Genomic DNA, 16,464 nt, shown 5'->3' on the forward strand with positions numbered 1-16,464 from the left:
AACAATGGTTTACTTTACAAAAACTCTTTACTTCACTTTTTTTATTTGTTAAATGTGGTTATTTTTCACACAGTTGCTGCTATTTTAGGTTAATAGAGTTAAGTGTTTTTGTTATTATTCAAACGGAATAAGTGTTATAAGGAATGAGTGTCAGTCCTTAATCCACATGTGTAAAAATAAAAAGGGAATTGCAACTGGAAGTGAGTCCACAACTTCACAGAATATCTTGTGATATATGTCATTCATTCTCATTCAAAGCCACGTTGTTGAATGGCAAATAGATAAGATATGCATGTTATTAAGCAAAAAAACAACAAAAAACACACAAAAAACAATGGCCAACATAACTGTCAAAACAATTTTTAATTAACTTTGTTTGGTTTTACACCATCCACAACTAGCAATATGTCTATCTGACATTAAACTATCTATGTCAAGACTCACAGATAGTTTCAGGACTTAAACTTCCAGTTCTGGTTCTGCTCCCTGAACCTGCTTTACTCCATTACGATGCAATTCTAAATTAGTTAGTGCATTTAGAAAATATTTTGACTGATATTTGGATATAATTTATGTGGATCTGAGCAAATATTTTACCTCAATATTCTACACCTTTATCAAATAATTATTTCAGTCAAACATTTCAGACAGACAGGCCTATCGAATGGCTGGGTTTATCTAAAGCCCTTCTCTTTTTCCCTGTGTGGCAATTTGAACCCACATATCCCAAATCACATCAACAGAGAGTGATCCTGACACCATACTGTTCTCTGCCAAAATGATTGTCCTTCTGTCCCCATCACAAGAAAACCCCCTTTGAACCTGCCCCCCTCCTCTCTAGGAGTAATCCATGGCCCAGACTTAGATTTTGTTCTCTGCCCCTCCTTTTCCTTTTTAACAAGCCCAAAATGTACAGCAAACGAGAGGAAAGGCAGAAAAAATGGTGTTAATATCAGCATGTCAGACGGAAGATTAATCCTAATCTCCTTCTCTGTGTGGCAGGGAGCGGGGTTGAAAGGCATGGGGGAACAGCGGCAGGGGACTGGCAGCCCTGGATCTCCTCCTCCAATGGCATAATGCTGCCAGCCGCAGTGCCTGCTGGCTGTGAGGACTCCACGAGGCCACGGAGAGCCCCTTCCCCACCATTCTAGGCTTTCACAGGACACTTCCTGAAGAGGTGGGTGATATTGGCCCTCCGTCCCCACCCACATATGGAGAAACCTCCAATCCCAAGCTGCTCTTGTGCTGGTATCCTTGTTTTCTGAATCAAAGGTGTAATAACTTTTGATGTGGTTACGCCATTGAATATCATTGTTGTCATGACATCATGCTAGGACAGGTTCTGTGAATGAAATTAGACATAATTTTCAGCATATGCTGTTCCTTTTTGTCCAACGTTCTATGATACTCTAGAAGTCATTATTTTAAATCAAGGGGTAAACATGAATTTAAATTACTGGAAATGTTTGAAGATATTTCAAGCTCAATTTTTTTCCCACCTGTTACCACAATCTTTTCCAAAACAGAATATACTTTTACAAACATAAAGTAAATACCAACATTTACAGGACTATTCCATGCTTTGTTGACAGCCCAAGTATGACTCTGTTTCTTACATTCTTTAAATATCATCATAACATATTGGTGAATTTACCATGCTGGTCAAATGTTATGAATAACCTCCATGCTATTGCGCATCCATTTGAGAGACAATGAAAAGTAGCATTAGGAGTAACTGAAAGAAGCAGAATACATAGATTTCATACAATGATCCTGCTGTTGTGATGAAAGGTTGGATAACTGCTATAGAGAATACAAACAGTGGCCATGCAGGAGAGGCAGGTGGACTTCACCTGGTGGAGGTATAAAAATAATAAAATAATTGTCCCTAAGGGACTTCATGAAGTGACCAGCCTGTGAAGCCTTCAGCGGTTGTCGTGTCCAATAATGGTCAAGATTGCTGACAGAAAGACCCCAAACATTCAGCAGGACCTTTTGAACTCTGGGATGCTCTCTAAATAGGGTATCTCAGTGCCCTCTGTATTCAGCTGTCTGACAGACAGACAGTCACAGAGGAGGGTGCCCACTGGTTGAAGAAACCTGAAAAGGCAAGCCCTCTGAAGTAGCCTCAGACGCCCACACTAAAAACTCTCAGCTATCAGTAAAACATGATTTTGTCTTTTTCTCATGTTCTGTATTTGTGGGAGTAAAAAACGAGTGTGGATAAGTGTAATAAAATAATATGCTACTGAGACTCTATATACTGAGGCCTACATTTGAAGAAGCCAACAAGCTCTGTAAAAGTCCCACAAGGTGAATTTATAGTCACTTTCTGCCAGAGTGAGTGAAGCAGAGGCCTCTGAATCTGAGCTTTGTACAAAACCCACCCAAGAGTGAAGAGGCTGGACTGAGTATGTGGCATGCCCAGCTGCCTTGAAGTGAAGGGGTTTCCTTTCGGAGGCTCTCTGTCTCTCTGAATACAATGTAGGTGTTACTGCCCAGAGAGAAAATAATAAAAATAGTCACTTGAGAGCTGAGATTCATTCTTGAGGTTTTTTTTTTTTTCATTCTCACTCAGTCATGAAATCATTCATCCTTCAGATGAGGAGGAGTCCCCTTTACAAAGGGCCTGGGGCTGCCAATGCAGTCTAGTCTCATAGACTAGACGTAACATAGTAAAACTAAACCCGGGACACTCAAATTAGTATGATATGTTATGTTTGGTATGGTTACATAAAACAGACGGTTACTCGAAGCAAAATGGAAAGTAGGGTGATTGGTTGGGGTTGGGGTTGGGGTTGGGGTTGGGGTTGGGCATAAAACGCGAACGTCTAGCAACTCAAAGGTTGCGTGTTCGAATCTCATCACGGACAACTTTAGCATTTCAGCTAATTAGCAACTTTGCAACTACTTACTACATTTTAGCTACTTTGAAACTACTTAGCATGTTAGCTAACCAATTAACCTAACTCCTAACCTTATCCCTAACCTTAAGCACTAACCCTAACGTCAACCACCTAGCTAACGTTAGTAATAGACACCTAGCCAATGTTAGCCACAACAAATTGGAATTTTTAACATATCATACGTTTTACATATTTGTAATATATTGTACAAATTGCAATTTGTAACATATCACACAAATTGTAATTTGAAACATACAGTTGAAGACAGAAGTTTACATACACTTAGGTTGGAGTCATTAAAACTCGTTTTTCAACCACTCCACAAATGTCTTGTTAACAAACTATAGTTTTGGCAAGTCGGTTAAAACATATACTTTGTGCATAACACAAGTAATATTTCCAACAATGGTTTACAGACAGATTATTTCACTTATAAATCACTGTATCACAATTCCAGTGGGTCAGAAGTTTACATACACTAAGTTGACTGTGCCTTTAAACAGCTTGGAAAATTCCAGAAAATTATGTCATGGCTTTAGAAGCTTCTGGTAGGCTAATTGACATAATTTGAGTCAATTGGAGGTGTACCTGTGGATGTATTTCAAGGCCTACCTTCAAACTCAGTACTTCATGGGAAAATCAAAAGAAATCAGCCAAGACCTCAGAAAAAAATGTAGACCTCCACAAGTCTGGTTCATCCTTGGGAGCAATTTCCAAACGCCTGAAGGTACCACGTTCATCTGTACAAACAATAGTACGCAAGTATAAACACCATGGGACCACGCAGCTGTCATACCGCTCAGGAAGGAGACGCGTTCTGTCTCCTAGAGATGAACGTACTTTGATGCAAAAAGTGCAAATCAATCCCAGAACAATAGCAAAGGACCTTGTGAAGATGCTGAAGGAAACAGGTACAAAAGTAACTATATCCACAGTAAAACGAGTCCTATATCGACATAACCTGAAAGGCCGCTCGGCAAGGAAGAAGCCGCTGCTCCATAATCGCCATAAAAACCACCAGACTACGGTTTGCAACTGCACATGGTGACAAAGATCGTACTTTTTGGAGAAATGTCCTCTGGTCTGATGAAACAAAAATAGAACTGTTTGGCCATAATGACCATCGTTATGTTTGGAGGAAAAAGGGGGAGGCTTGCAAGCCGAAGAACACCATCCCATCCGTGAAGCACGGGGGTGGCAGCATCTTGTTGTGGGGGTGCTTTGCTGCAGGAGGGACTGGTGCACTTCACAAAATCGATGGCATCATGAGGGAGGAAAATGATGTGGATATATTGAAGCCACATCTCAAGACATCAGTCAGGAAGTTAAAGCTTGTTCACAAATGGGTCTTCCAAATTGACAATGACCCCAAGCGTGCTTCCAAAGTTGTGGCAAAATGGTTTAAGGACAACAAAGTCAAGGTATTGGAGTGGCCATCACAAAGCCCTGACCTCAATCCTATAGAAAATTTGTGGGCATAACTGAAAAAATGTGTGTGAGCAAGGAGGCCTACAAACCTGACTCAGTTACACCAGCTCTGTCAGGAGGAATGGGCCAAAATTCACCCAACTTATTGTGGGAAGCTTGTGGAAGGCTACCCGAAACGTTTCACCCAAGTTAAACAATTTAAAGGCAAAGCTACCAAATACTAATTGAGTGTATGCAAACCTCTGACCCACTGGGAATATGATGAAAGAAATAAAAGCTGAAATAAATAATTCTCTCTACTATTATTCTGACATTTCACAGTCTTAAAATAAAGTGGGGATCTTAACTGACCTAAAACAGGGAATCTTTACTAGGATTCAATGTCAGGATTTGTGAAAAACTGAGTTTAAATGTATTTGGCTAAGGTGTATGTAAACTTCCGACTTCAACTGTATCATTCGAAATGGATGATCGACATCCACAAATTAATACATGCCATACAAAATGTAACATATCAAACTAATTGTCCCGAATTTACATTTACTATTTTACGTCTACCCCTGAGTCCAGGTTGGCCCACCAGACATTTTATGGGACCTTTTCTCAACTTTTAATTCTGAATAAAACAATGCATATTTAAACAGGAACCACGCTCTGTAATCTGACCTTCAACAGGCTGAAGTAACTTTCTGAAAGAGGAGGGAGATAAGGAGAAACGTTTTTGGACAATTCTTGCTTCCTGATTTGCACCCTTTTTCTTGTCCATATCCAGGAAACATTGCCTTCTCTCTTTTAAGACTGAACCACTTTTGGCCCCCAAAAAACAAAACAAAAATCCCTTATTTTTTCTTCCTTCCTTGCCTTTTAATTTTATAACGGGAGTCTTTTAGTAGTCTATAATCCTCGCTGGGTCAGAGAGAAATCTAAAGACTATTAGGAGCAGAGAGAACACAACATGTTGGTGGGGGAAGTTGTTAAAAAGGAAGTCCCCATTTTTAGGGGTCTGTATGTGATGCAGAGATTAAAAGTTTAATTTCAGATTTTGCTGTATTCATGGAAGCATGGCTGTGAATGGAACCCATAGAGGCCCACAGTGGTGCCCTGGACTTTTATTCTCTGCCACATCTCAAGTCACAGTTATCTTAGCCCTCCACACAGGGTGCAACAGTAGAACTATCTGACTTTTTCCATAGTATGTGTGTGTGTGTTCTCATTAACAAGGTTTATCAGGTGGTCTGACTTGAAGGAGTTGCCACAGAGAGGCCATGAAGTTGCTTTTCACTTCTTTTCCCACCCCAGTGGTGCATTGATTCTGAATGAAAGGCTTGTTTGCACTCTGCTGTGTCACCTGTAAAGTCTCTCATGTGGAAAACTATTCAATATAAAGGCACAAAAACACCTGCCACATGAGATACTTAAAGAGTATTTTTAACCCCTCAAAATATATATTTTAACAAAATGACTATCTTGAAGAAGTATGGAATTGTTTCTTGGAATCCTATATAATTGACACCAAGCAGGATGACAAATGCTACAAAACAGAACAGACAATTCAGTATTCAAAATAGTGGTAATATTCAAATAGGGTCAATGCTAATACAATTCCCTTCACAATGTGAATAGATAAATACATGCTTTTTCATTTCATTTTCACTTTGAAAACTTTATCACGTCCACCTCAACATCACTCACCAGATTATAGTCACACGCTCAGCATGCTCTGCCTTCATTCAGGTTCCTACATCAGCTTTGTTTAATAATTTCACGAGGAGTAAAGTCACACACACCCACACATACAAAGAGAAAGAAAGGCAATACGGAGGATATTCTCAAGCGGCGCTCATTCATCCCATATCGCCGCTCCTTTGAAAAGGGCTGAGGGAAATGAAAGCGTGCTCTAGGCTATTCACCTCCCATTTGAAGGTCTTCGGTTGGTGAAATGTGCCATATCTGTAACAGTCGAAGAGGCCCAAAGATTTCCCTCAGAGAAAGAGTGGGTGCTCATCTCAGTCAATGTCCTGGCGGTTCTGGTGTGTGCCCCCTCTTTGTACCGGCCCAGCAGGGGGTCTGCTGTTCCGCCACATTCACGTGCCGATCCCAGTCATCCCACACACGGGGCTCTTCACCTGTTAGAAAGCCACCACCACACTGCTGACACAGCCAATCGCCTTTTGTTCCGCACCCGCTCTGCCTCTTTCAAGGAACAGACTGTAATTTCATCAATTTCTCATGCCTATAATTGCCATGAATACTTTACATTTCCATGTCTAAACATCAACAAAAAAGGGATTTCATGGCCCCGACTTCAGCCAGGAAGAGCCACACTGGCACGGAGAAGAAAGCAAACATTAAATCCATTCCCCCTCTTACAGTCTGGTTATGTTTATGATCTACTGTGGAGGCATGAAGAAGGTCAAATGACGAAGGAGAGTTTGATTTGAGCTGCAGAACAAAGCAGGTTGAAAATCCTAAAACGCTATTGTGTATCTAATCACAGTTGAGCACATGGAAAATATATGTTTAAGAAATCCGTAAAATTAAATTTGTGATGGTTAATTTAATTTGTGTATCATGCTTGCTTATTACCACAACATTAAGTTCAAATGGAGGACTACAGTGTAAAATAAAAATACTGAAACATATACTGTGGTATTTGTGGTCAGGTGCTTGTTGCACTGGGCAGAATTATTCTGATCAGTGCAAAGGTAATTACTTTTACACCATGAAGCTGCCAGCCTTTGTCCCCTGCTTTATATGAAGGAATAGCTTTAGGCATTAAGGGCCCAGTGTCTGGGCCCAAGAAAGCCCTTCCCAAGTTTGTAGTAAGCACCAGAGACAGACGGCATTTCACTCTCCAAACGCTACGCTTTTGCATTTGAATGTGTCAACGATCCCTGTTCCTTAGAGAGGGCTGCACCACTAACATCTTTAATCCCTAAAATATTGTGAACTCTCATGAATGCCTCCCATCTAAGCATATGTGTAATTATTCTGTAATGCTCCCCAAAATGTGATTTGTATCGTTTGCTCAGTGAATTGGCAACCTCCCCCTCCTCATCTCCTTTGTGGTCCCCTTTTTTTGGGGGGGGGGACTCTGGAAAAAAAAAAAGGGAGAAAAAAAAGAAAAAAGGCCTGTGTGAGCAAGCCTCGTATAAAAGCCTATGTGAGCAAGGCTCATATGAAGGCCTGTGTGAGCAAGCCTCGTATAAAAGCCTGTGTGAGCAAGGCTCATATGAAGGCCTGTGTGAGCAAGCCTCATATAAAGGCCTGTGTGAGCAAGCCTCATATAAAGGCCTGTGTGAGCAAGCCTCATGTAAAAGCCTGTGTGAGCAAGCCTCATATAAAGGCCTGTGTGAGCAAGCCTCATGTAAAAGCCTGTGTGAGCAAGGCTCATATAAAGGCCTGTCTGAGTAAGCCTCATCTGAAGGCCTGTGTGAGCATGCCTCATATGAAGGCCTGTGTGAACAAGCCGCATATGAAGGCCTGTGTGAGCAAGCCTCATGTAAAAGCCTGTGTGAGCAAGGCTCATATAAAGGCCTGTCTGAGTAAGCCTCATCTGAAGGCCTGTGTGAGCATGCCTCATATGAAGGCCTGTGTGAGTAAGCCTCATTTGAAGGCCTGTGTGAGCATGTCTCATATGAAGGCCTGTGTGAGCAAGCCTCATATAAAGTCCTGTGTGAGCATGTCTCATATGAAGGCCTGTGTGAGCAAGCCTCATTTGAAGGCCTGTGTGAGTAAGCCTCATTTGAAGGCCTGTGTGAGCATGCCTCATATGAAGGCCTGTGTGAGCAAGCCTCATATAAAGGCCTGTATAAGCAAGCCTCATGTAAAAGCCTGTGTGAGCAAGGCTCATATAAAAGCCTGTGTGAGCAAGCCTCATATAAAAGCCTGTGTAAGCAAGGCTCATGTAAAGGCCTGTGTGAGCAAGCCTCATATAAAGGCCTGTGTGAGCAAGCCTCATGTAAAAGCCTGTGTGAGCAATGCTCATATAAAGGCCTGTGTGAGTAAGCCTCATCTGAAGGCCTGTGTGAGCATGTCTCATATGAAGGCCTGTGTGAGCAAGCCTCATATAAAGGCCTGTGTGAGCAAGCCTCATATGAAGGCCTGTGTGAGCAAGCTTCGTATAAAAGCCTGTGTGAGCAAGCCTCATATGAAGGCCTGTGTGAGCAAGCCTCATATAAAGGCCTGTGTGAGCAAGCCTCATGTAAAAGCCTGTGTGGGCAAGCCTCATATAAAGGTCTGTGTGAGTAAGCCTCATCTGAAGGCCTGTGTGAGCAAGCCTCATGTAAAAGCCTGTGTGGGCAAGCCTCATATGAAGGCCTGTGTGAGCAAGGCTCATATGAAGGCCTGTGTGAGCAAGGCTCATATAAAGGCCTGTGTGAGCATGCCTCATATGAAGGCTTGTGTGAGCAAGGCTCATATGAACCGACAATTTACATACTGACATATTACCTCATCTTTCCACCACCCAAAGAAAAAAGGGCCTGATTTGTTTGCAGCGGAAGGTTGCGGTCATGAAAATAACAGATGAGGATGAATTCGGGGGCATAGTCCCACAGAAAAGGAAGACTGCCTGGGAATAATAGAGTAAAAGCTAAGTCATGTATAAGTCATCAGAAAGTGCAGTCTCCAAGGCTTCTGCGTCATTCTCCACAGTGGAATGGGAAAATAATTCAGGGAACTAGAGCCTTTGATTGGGAAGGATGAATCACATTATTTGTTTTTAACTTGAATAAGTAATGGATTTATCCTCCTTAAAATGGTAACCATACATTAATTATACTCAATAAATATCTACAGTATTGTAACGGCTGTCATATTCTTCCTCCTCCTCGGACGAGGAGAGGCGAGAAGGATCGGACCAATATGCGGAGTGGTTAGTGCTCATGATGATTTATTATAACGAACACTGAAATACAAAACAAATAAACGAAGTGCAGAAACCTATACAGTACCGTGTGGTGAAAACACTAACACGGAAACAAACACCCACAAAACACACGTGAAACCCCGGCTGCCTTAGTATGATTCTCAATCAGGGACAACGATTGACAGCTGCCTCTGATTGAGAATCATACCAGGCCGAACACAAAATCCCAACATAGAAAATCACACACAGACAAACCCACCCAACTCACGCCCTGACCAACTAAATAAATACAAGACAAAGGAAAACAGGTCAGGAACGTGACAGAACCCCCCCCTTAAGGTGCGAACTCCGAGCGCACCACCATAAACTCTAGGGGAGGGTCTGGGTGGGCGTCTGTCCACGGTGGCGGCTCTGGCGCTGGTCGTGGTCCCCACCCCACCATAGTCAATCCCCGCTTCCGTGGCCTCCTCCCAATGGCCACCCTCCATATAAACCCCATTGGATTAAAGGGCAGCACCGGACTAAGGGGCAGCTCCGGACTGAGGGGCAGCACCGGACTGACAGATGGTTCTGGCAGCTCCTGGCTGGCTGGCGGATCCTGGCTGGCTGGCTCTGGCGGATCCTGGCTGGCTGGCTCTGGCGGATCCTGGCTGGCTGGCTCTGGCGGATCCTGGCTGGCTGGCTCTGGCGGATCCTGGCTGGCAGCCCTGGCGGATCCTGGCTGGCTGGCGGCCCTGGCGGATCCTGGCTGGCTGGCCCTGGCGGATCCTGGCTGGCTGGCTCTGGCGGATCCTGGCTGGCTGGCTCTGGCGGATCCTGGCTGGCGGGCTCTGGCGGATCCTGGCTGGCGGGCTCTGGCAGATCCTGGCTGGTGGGCTCTGGCGGATCCTGGCTGGCTGGCTCTGGCGGATCCTGGCTGGTCGGCTCTGGCTGCTCATGGCTGGTCGGCTCTGGCGGATCCTGGCTGGCTGGCTCTGGCGGATCCTGGCTGGCTGGCTCTGGCGGATCCTGGCTGGCTGACGGCACTGGCTGCTCCTGTCTGGCGGACGGCACTGGCTGCTCCTGTCTGGCGGACGGTACTGGCTGCTCCTGTCTGGCGGACGGCACTGGCTGCTCCTGTCTGACGGACGGCACTGACTGCTCCTGTCTGGCGGACGGCACTGACTGCTCCTGTCTGGCGGGCAGCTCTGACGGCTCGGGACAGACGGACAGCTCTGACGGCTCGGGACAGACGGGCAGCTCTGACGGCTCGGGACAGACGGGCAGCTCTGACGGCTCGGGACAGACGGGCAGCTCTGACGGCTCGGGACAGACGGGCAGCTCTGACGGCTCGGGACAGACGGACAGCTCTGACGGCTCGGGACAGACGGGCAGCTCTGACGGCTCGGGACAGACGGGCAGCTCTGACAGCGCTGGGCAGGCAGACAGCTCAGACAGCGCTGGACAGGCAGGCAGCTCAGACAGCGCTGGGCAGATGAGAGCAACTGGAGAGAGAACCCGGAGAGACAGCCTGGTACGGGGGGCTGCCACCGGAGGACTGGTACGTGGAGGTGGCACCGGAATTACCGGACCGTGAAGGAGGACACGCGCTCTTGAGCACCGAGCCCGCCCAACCTTACCAGGTTGAATGGTCCCCGTAGCCCTGCCAGTGCGGCGAAGTGGAATAGCCCGCACTGGGCTATGCTGGCGAACCGGGGACACCATTTGTAAGGCTGGTGCCATGTACGCCGGCCCGAGGAGACGCACTGGAGGCCAGATGCGTTGGGCCGGCTTCATGACACCCGGCTCGATGCCCAACCTAGCCCTACCAGTGCGGCGAGGTGGAATCGCCCGCACTGGGCTAAGCACGCGTACTGGGGACACCGTGCGCTCCACCGCATAACACGGTGTCTGACCAGTACGACGCCCTCTCACTCCACGGTAAGCACGGGGAGTTGGCTCAGGTATCCTACCCGGCTTTGCCACACTCCGCGTGTGCCTCCCCCCCCCAAGAAATGTTTGGGTCTGACTCTCGGGCTTCCGTGCTAGCCGCGTACCTTCATACCGCCGGTTCCTCTCTCCGGTTGCCTCTGCTCTCCGAGCTGCCTCCAGCTGTTCCCATGGGAGGCGATCCTTTCCAGCCAGGATCTCCTCCCATGTGTAGCAACCCTTGCCGTCCAAAACGTCCTCCCATGTCCAATTCTCCTTTTTGCGCTGCTGCTGCTGCTGTCCTTTTCCACTCCGCTTGGTCCTTTGGTGGTGGGTGTTTCTGTAACGGCTGTCATATTCTTCCTCCTCCTCGGACGAGGAGAGGCGAGAAGGATCGGACCAATATGCGGAGTGGTTAGTGCTCATGATGATTTATTATAACGAACACTGAAATACAAAACAAATAAACGAAGTGCAGAAACCTATACAGTACCGTGTGGTGAAAACACTAACACGGAAACAAACACCCACAAAACACACGTGAAACCCCGGCTGCCTTAGTATGATTCTCAATCAGGGACAACGATTGACAGCTGCCTCTGATTGAGAATCATACCAGGCCGAACACAAAATCCCAACATAGAAAATCACACATAGACAAACACACCCAACTCACGCCCTGACCAACTAAATAAATACAAGACAAAGGAAAACAGGTCAGGAACGTGACAAGTATTTAGGAAGTGTGTTATTTGTTTTTAAAGTGAGTATAGCTCTACTTCTTCTATATTCCACTTTGATCAAAGAGAAACAGGTCTAAGAGGCTTTGGGAGATGGAGTTTTGTGTATAAAGTTTCTAAGTTACTATTTTCTGAATCCTACATAACTGTCTTATCCCATCTACTGTACATCGTAATATTTATCTAAACTGACTGTGTGAGTTCTATAAGAAGCTATGTAGTAGTTGGTTAATTCAGAAGGACAAAAGACTGTGGCTCGCTCCATCCCATAGGCTGGGCAGGGTGAGGGCCAGTGAGGGTCAGTTATCCACAGTTATTCACCCTCACTTTGGGGCTTTCCTCTAAGCCCACTAAACCCTTATACATACATTGGTTTGCAACAATAAGTCTCTGTTAATTAGCATCAAGTGTTGCCATGTCGAGGATTTGAAGAAGCCACATTCAACTCCATCTCACTTTCTCATATTGGAAATAATGAGAGGGGATGACATAGGCAGAGGAGGGAGCTCTCTTAGTTTTAATTTGAACCCTCTCTCCGTCATTGTATCTAATGGGACTTTCTATTGGCGGCAGGAAACAAGGGGGGCTTAAAGTGGGATTGGACCATTCCTCCTGCTTCTCTGGGCCTGGAAGAAAGGAGCGGGGAGAAGTGGAGGGTGCTTTAATTAAGATACTTCACTTCTTCTATGGAGCTTTTCTCTCTCCCATAGTTAAGCCCCTGAGTGTGTTGAAAACACGTCTTAGACGTAAAAGAGCCGAAGGAAAGGGTATTTGGAGAGAAAAACAGAGAGATTAATTAATGGACAACTTTACCTTAAAGGCCATGTGTTGGCCGTTTTTGGGGGACTTCACACGGACATCTGGTGAGCACCAGATGAATCTCTCCAAGCTGAAACATCAAACATTGTCCTAGTGCCCACCAGATTATTCTCTCCAAGCTGAAACATCAAACATTGCCCTAGTGCCCACCAGATGATTCTCTCCAAGCTGAAACATCAAACATTGCCCTAGTGCCCACCAGATGATTCTCTCCAAGCTGAAACATCAAACATTGTCCTAGTGCCCACCAGATGATTCTCTCCAAGCTGAAACATCAAACATTGCCCTAGTGCCCACCAGATGATTCTCTCCAAGCTGAAACATCAAACATTGTCCTAGTGCCCACCAGATGATTCTCTCCAAGCTGAAACATCAAACATTGTCCTAGTGCCCACCAGATGATTCTCTCCAAGCTGAAACATCAAACATTGTCCTAGTGCCCACCAAATTAATCTCTCCAAGCTGAAACATCAAACATTGTCCTAGTGCCCACCAAATTAATCTCTCCAAGCTGAAACATCAAACATTGCCCTAGTGCCCACCAGATGATCTCACCAAGCTGAACACCAAACATTGCCCTAGTGCCCACCAGATGAATCTCTCCAAGCTGAAACATCAAACACTGCCCTAGTGCCCACCAGATGAATCTCTCCAAGCTGAACACCAAACACTGCCCTAGTGCCCACCAGATGAATCTCTCCAAGCTGAAACATCAAACATTGCCCCCACCAGATGATCTCACCAAGCTGAAACACCAAACACTGCCCTAGTGCCCACCAGATGAATCTCTCCAAGCTGAACACCAAACATTGCCCTAGTGCCCACCAAAGGGTTGGAGAGATACATCTGTTGGGCACTAGGGCAATGTTTGATGTTTCAACTTGGAAAGATTCTTCTCTTGCTGACTACAAAGCACAAATACGTACACAAAACCAAAACTTTCAGGTACAAACGTTCTCATCTGGTCAACTCTTCCAGTATTTTCTACCTTATGTTGATACAAGTTCATCTGAACTAAATAATAGTACCCCAGAAGTTTTATTCTCCAGGTGAATAGAAACATTTGTATGTCCCTGTTATGATTGATACAGAAACAGAGACAAGAGTTAACAGCTTGCCAGAGCAAATCCCTGTCCCAGAGGTCTTGTGTAATCTGAATAAATTGAGTTTCTACCCCCTCATCCTGCCTTGATGTGCACTTGCTCGGTTCTCCTAAAGTCGATAGACACATGGGGTCAAGACCAATAACAAAGGATATGAAAATCGTCTCTTTCTCATATTTCTTTGAGAAATGCCCTAATCGCCCACGTTGCTGCTGAATGAGCCAGTAATAATACAGATTAAAAAAGTAGCTTTAAAGGCCCCCGGCCCATGGACGCCCTCTGACCTGTTGAGAGCTTGGCATCAGCTCGTGGTGTTCAAGTTCATGACAAGGCCACCGGCTATGTCTCTCGTGTCTCATCAACTTGTCAGTCATAGCATGTCACTGCTAGTTTTGTCTCGACTTTCAGTTATCTGTGTTTTGATTGTTCACATAAATATGATGTTTTGACTGAAATCAGCTGAATGTCACGTTTTTTTGTTTGACTTGTGCAGAACACAAGCTGGGGAAGTCTTGAGGCCATTTTCAGTGAGTTGTAAGTGTTAGATTTTGCTTAACAATGGGAAGCATTGCATTTCAGATTGATTTGTATGGTACTATTGAATTAAATGTCATGTTGAGTCTCAAGGGACATTACAGCTCTTGGTTTCAGATTCTGGTCAATCATAGCAGTTTGTGTCATTGCTCCCCAAAGAACCTGATAAAACATACAGTGGTTCCCCTGTGGCTCAGTTGGAAGAGCATGGCTTGTGCAGCGCAAGGATAGTGGGTTCGGTACCCGGGACCACCCATATGTAACAAATGTATGCATGCATGATTCTATGTCACTTTGGATAAAAGTGTCTGCTAAATGGCATATATTAGGTGCAATGATGTGAAAAATAAAAGCGAGGCTCATTTTTCTCTATCTCTGGTCGAGCGTTTGCCAAACTTGGTCCTCGCGACCCCAAGGGGTGCACATTGTTTTCTGCCCTAGCACCATACAGCTGATTCAAAGCCTGATGATTAGTTGATTATTTGAATCGGCTGTGCAGTGTTAGGGCAAACAAACTAAACGTACACTCCTTGGGGTCCCGAGGACAGAGCTTTGGAAACCCTGCTATAGTCGATACGTGCTGAAGAGAGACAAGAGACTGGATGGAGGCCTATCCAGAGTCAACTGGTCCAAATGACGGACAGATTAGCATTAACAGATGGAAGGGTCACAGTCGAACAACTCTATATAGAACACATAAAGACAATGTTTAAGTGGAGTTCATTGGCCCTGACAGACACTGTCAATCAAAGTGCGTGCTCGTCACTCCACTGCTAGCACTTGCAGGTCCTCCTTTTACACACCCCATGGCCCAGGGAAAAAGAGCATTGTTGGATGGGCTGAAATCTTCCTGGTGGCTATCAACACACTCTTCTTTGTGACTTTTAACTCTCCAAGGGAGCCAACTGCATGACTCAGGTCACACTAAGAATGTGCGACTGTGTCATAGGTCTTAGATAGGTCCTGGAGTCTGAGCTGCTCAGTCAAGTCTGAAAGAGAATCAAGCTCATGCTGCATTTAATACACTGCCCCATGTTGGGACGCTAACAATACTGCCACCTCCCCCTGTGATGTCATCTGAACCCTGCTCGGCTCTCAAGCTTATAGGGTTGCTGCCTTCTGCTGTAGTCATGTCGCTCTCTACCAACGGTTGTTTTATTGTTTCAACAACGATAAGCAGACTCATTTAAACTGTAGCATCTACAGTCAAATCAGACCATTTAACCAGTGACAACATTTCTTTAACACACTATGGGGCCTCGATCACTCAAAGATGAAAGAACATTGTCAGTTACAGGCAGCTACCCATAGTCATCTATCAAAACAATAAAACAACCACAATAGGATAATACTAATGCATAGTGTGACAACAACACAGCAACATTTCAATGTCCTATTTAGGGTATATTCTGTGTTTTGGTTCCTTTAAATAGGACTGGCCTGAGCCACATGAATCGGAAATTAGACTTTCAGAATGATAAATAGCTGTAATATATGCATGCAGATTACTTTTTGTTGTGTGGTCATAATATACTGAATAATATTACCGTGATTATGACACAAAACGCTAACCAAAAGCACCCCCCCTCCATTTAACAAAAAAAATGTATATTTCCAAAAATCAGATGATGATGAGACGATACTTGAACTGTAAATTGTACAACATGCAAACACAGAGCTAGTCCTAAACTGAAATATGTATTTAAGAAACATTAATATTAGTACCTAGTAGCAGTTTGTGTACCTGAGACCATAGGAGGGAAAAGCAGTGTGCTCTTGTCTTGACTGTCTGAGCGCTGGATCACAGGCGCTCTCATCTTGTGTGTGTCAGAGAAGGGTGGAGCCGACAGGCTTTGATTCCAAACAGGCTCTCTTTCAGAGGCATCCCCGGCCCTGGCTGGGAGCTGTTCACATCCCCGGAAAATTCAGGAGGAGAAAAAGTTTATGGAAGCGAGTAGGAGTTTATTCACCAGCGTCTGAGGCCTTTCAGGGCCATGGGAGTGAGTGTCTATAAGGGGGCAATCAACCATGGGCTGCGAATTATCTCTGTTGCTCTCCTACCTGTGACGGCCCCCTCAAGTGCAGCTGAGAGTCTGACTCAATGGAAAGAAGAACAATGGGCGAGGGGGACAAACAATCCAGACGAGTCTATCATT

Source organism: Salvelinus namaycush, chromosome 21 (genome assembly GCF_016432855.1).
Source record: "Salvelinus namaycush isolate Seneca chromosome 21, SaNama_1.0, whole genome shotgun sequence".
Lineage (NCBI taxonomy): Eukaryota > Metazoa > Chordata > Actinopteri > Salmoniformes > Salmonidae > Salvelinus > Salvelinus namaycush.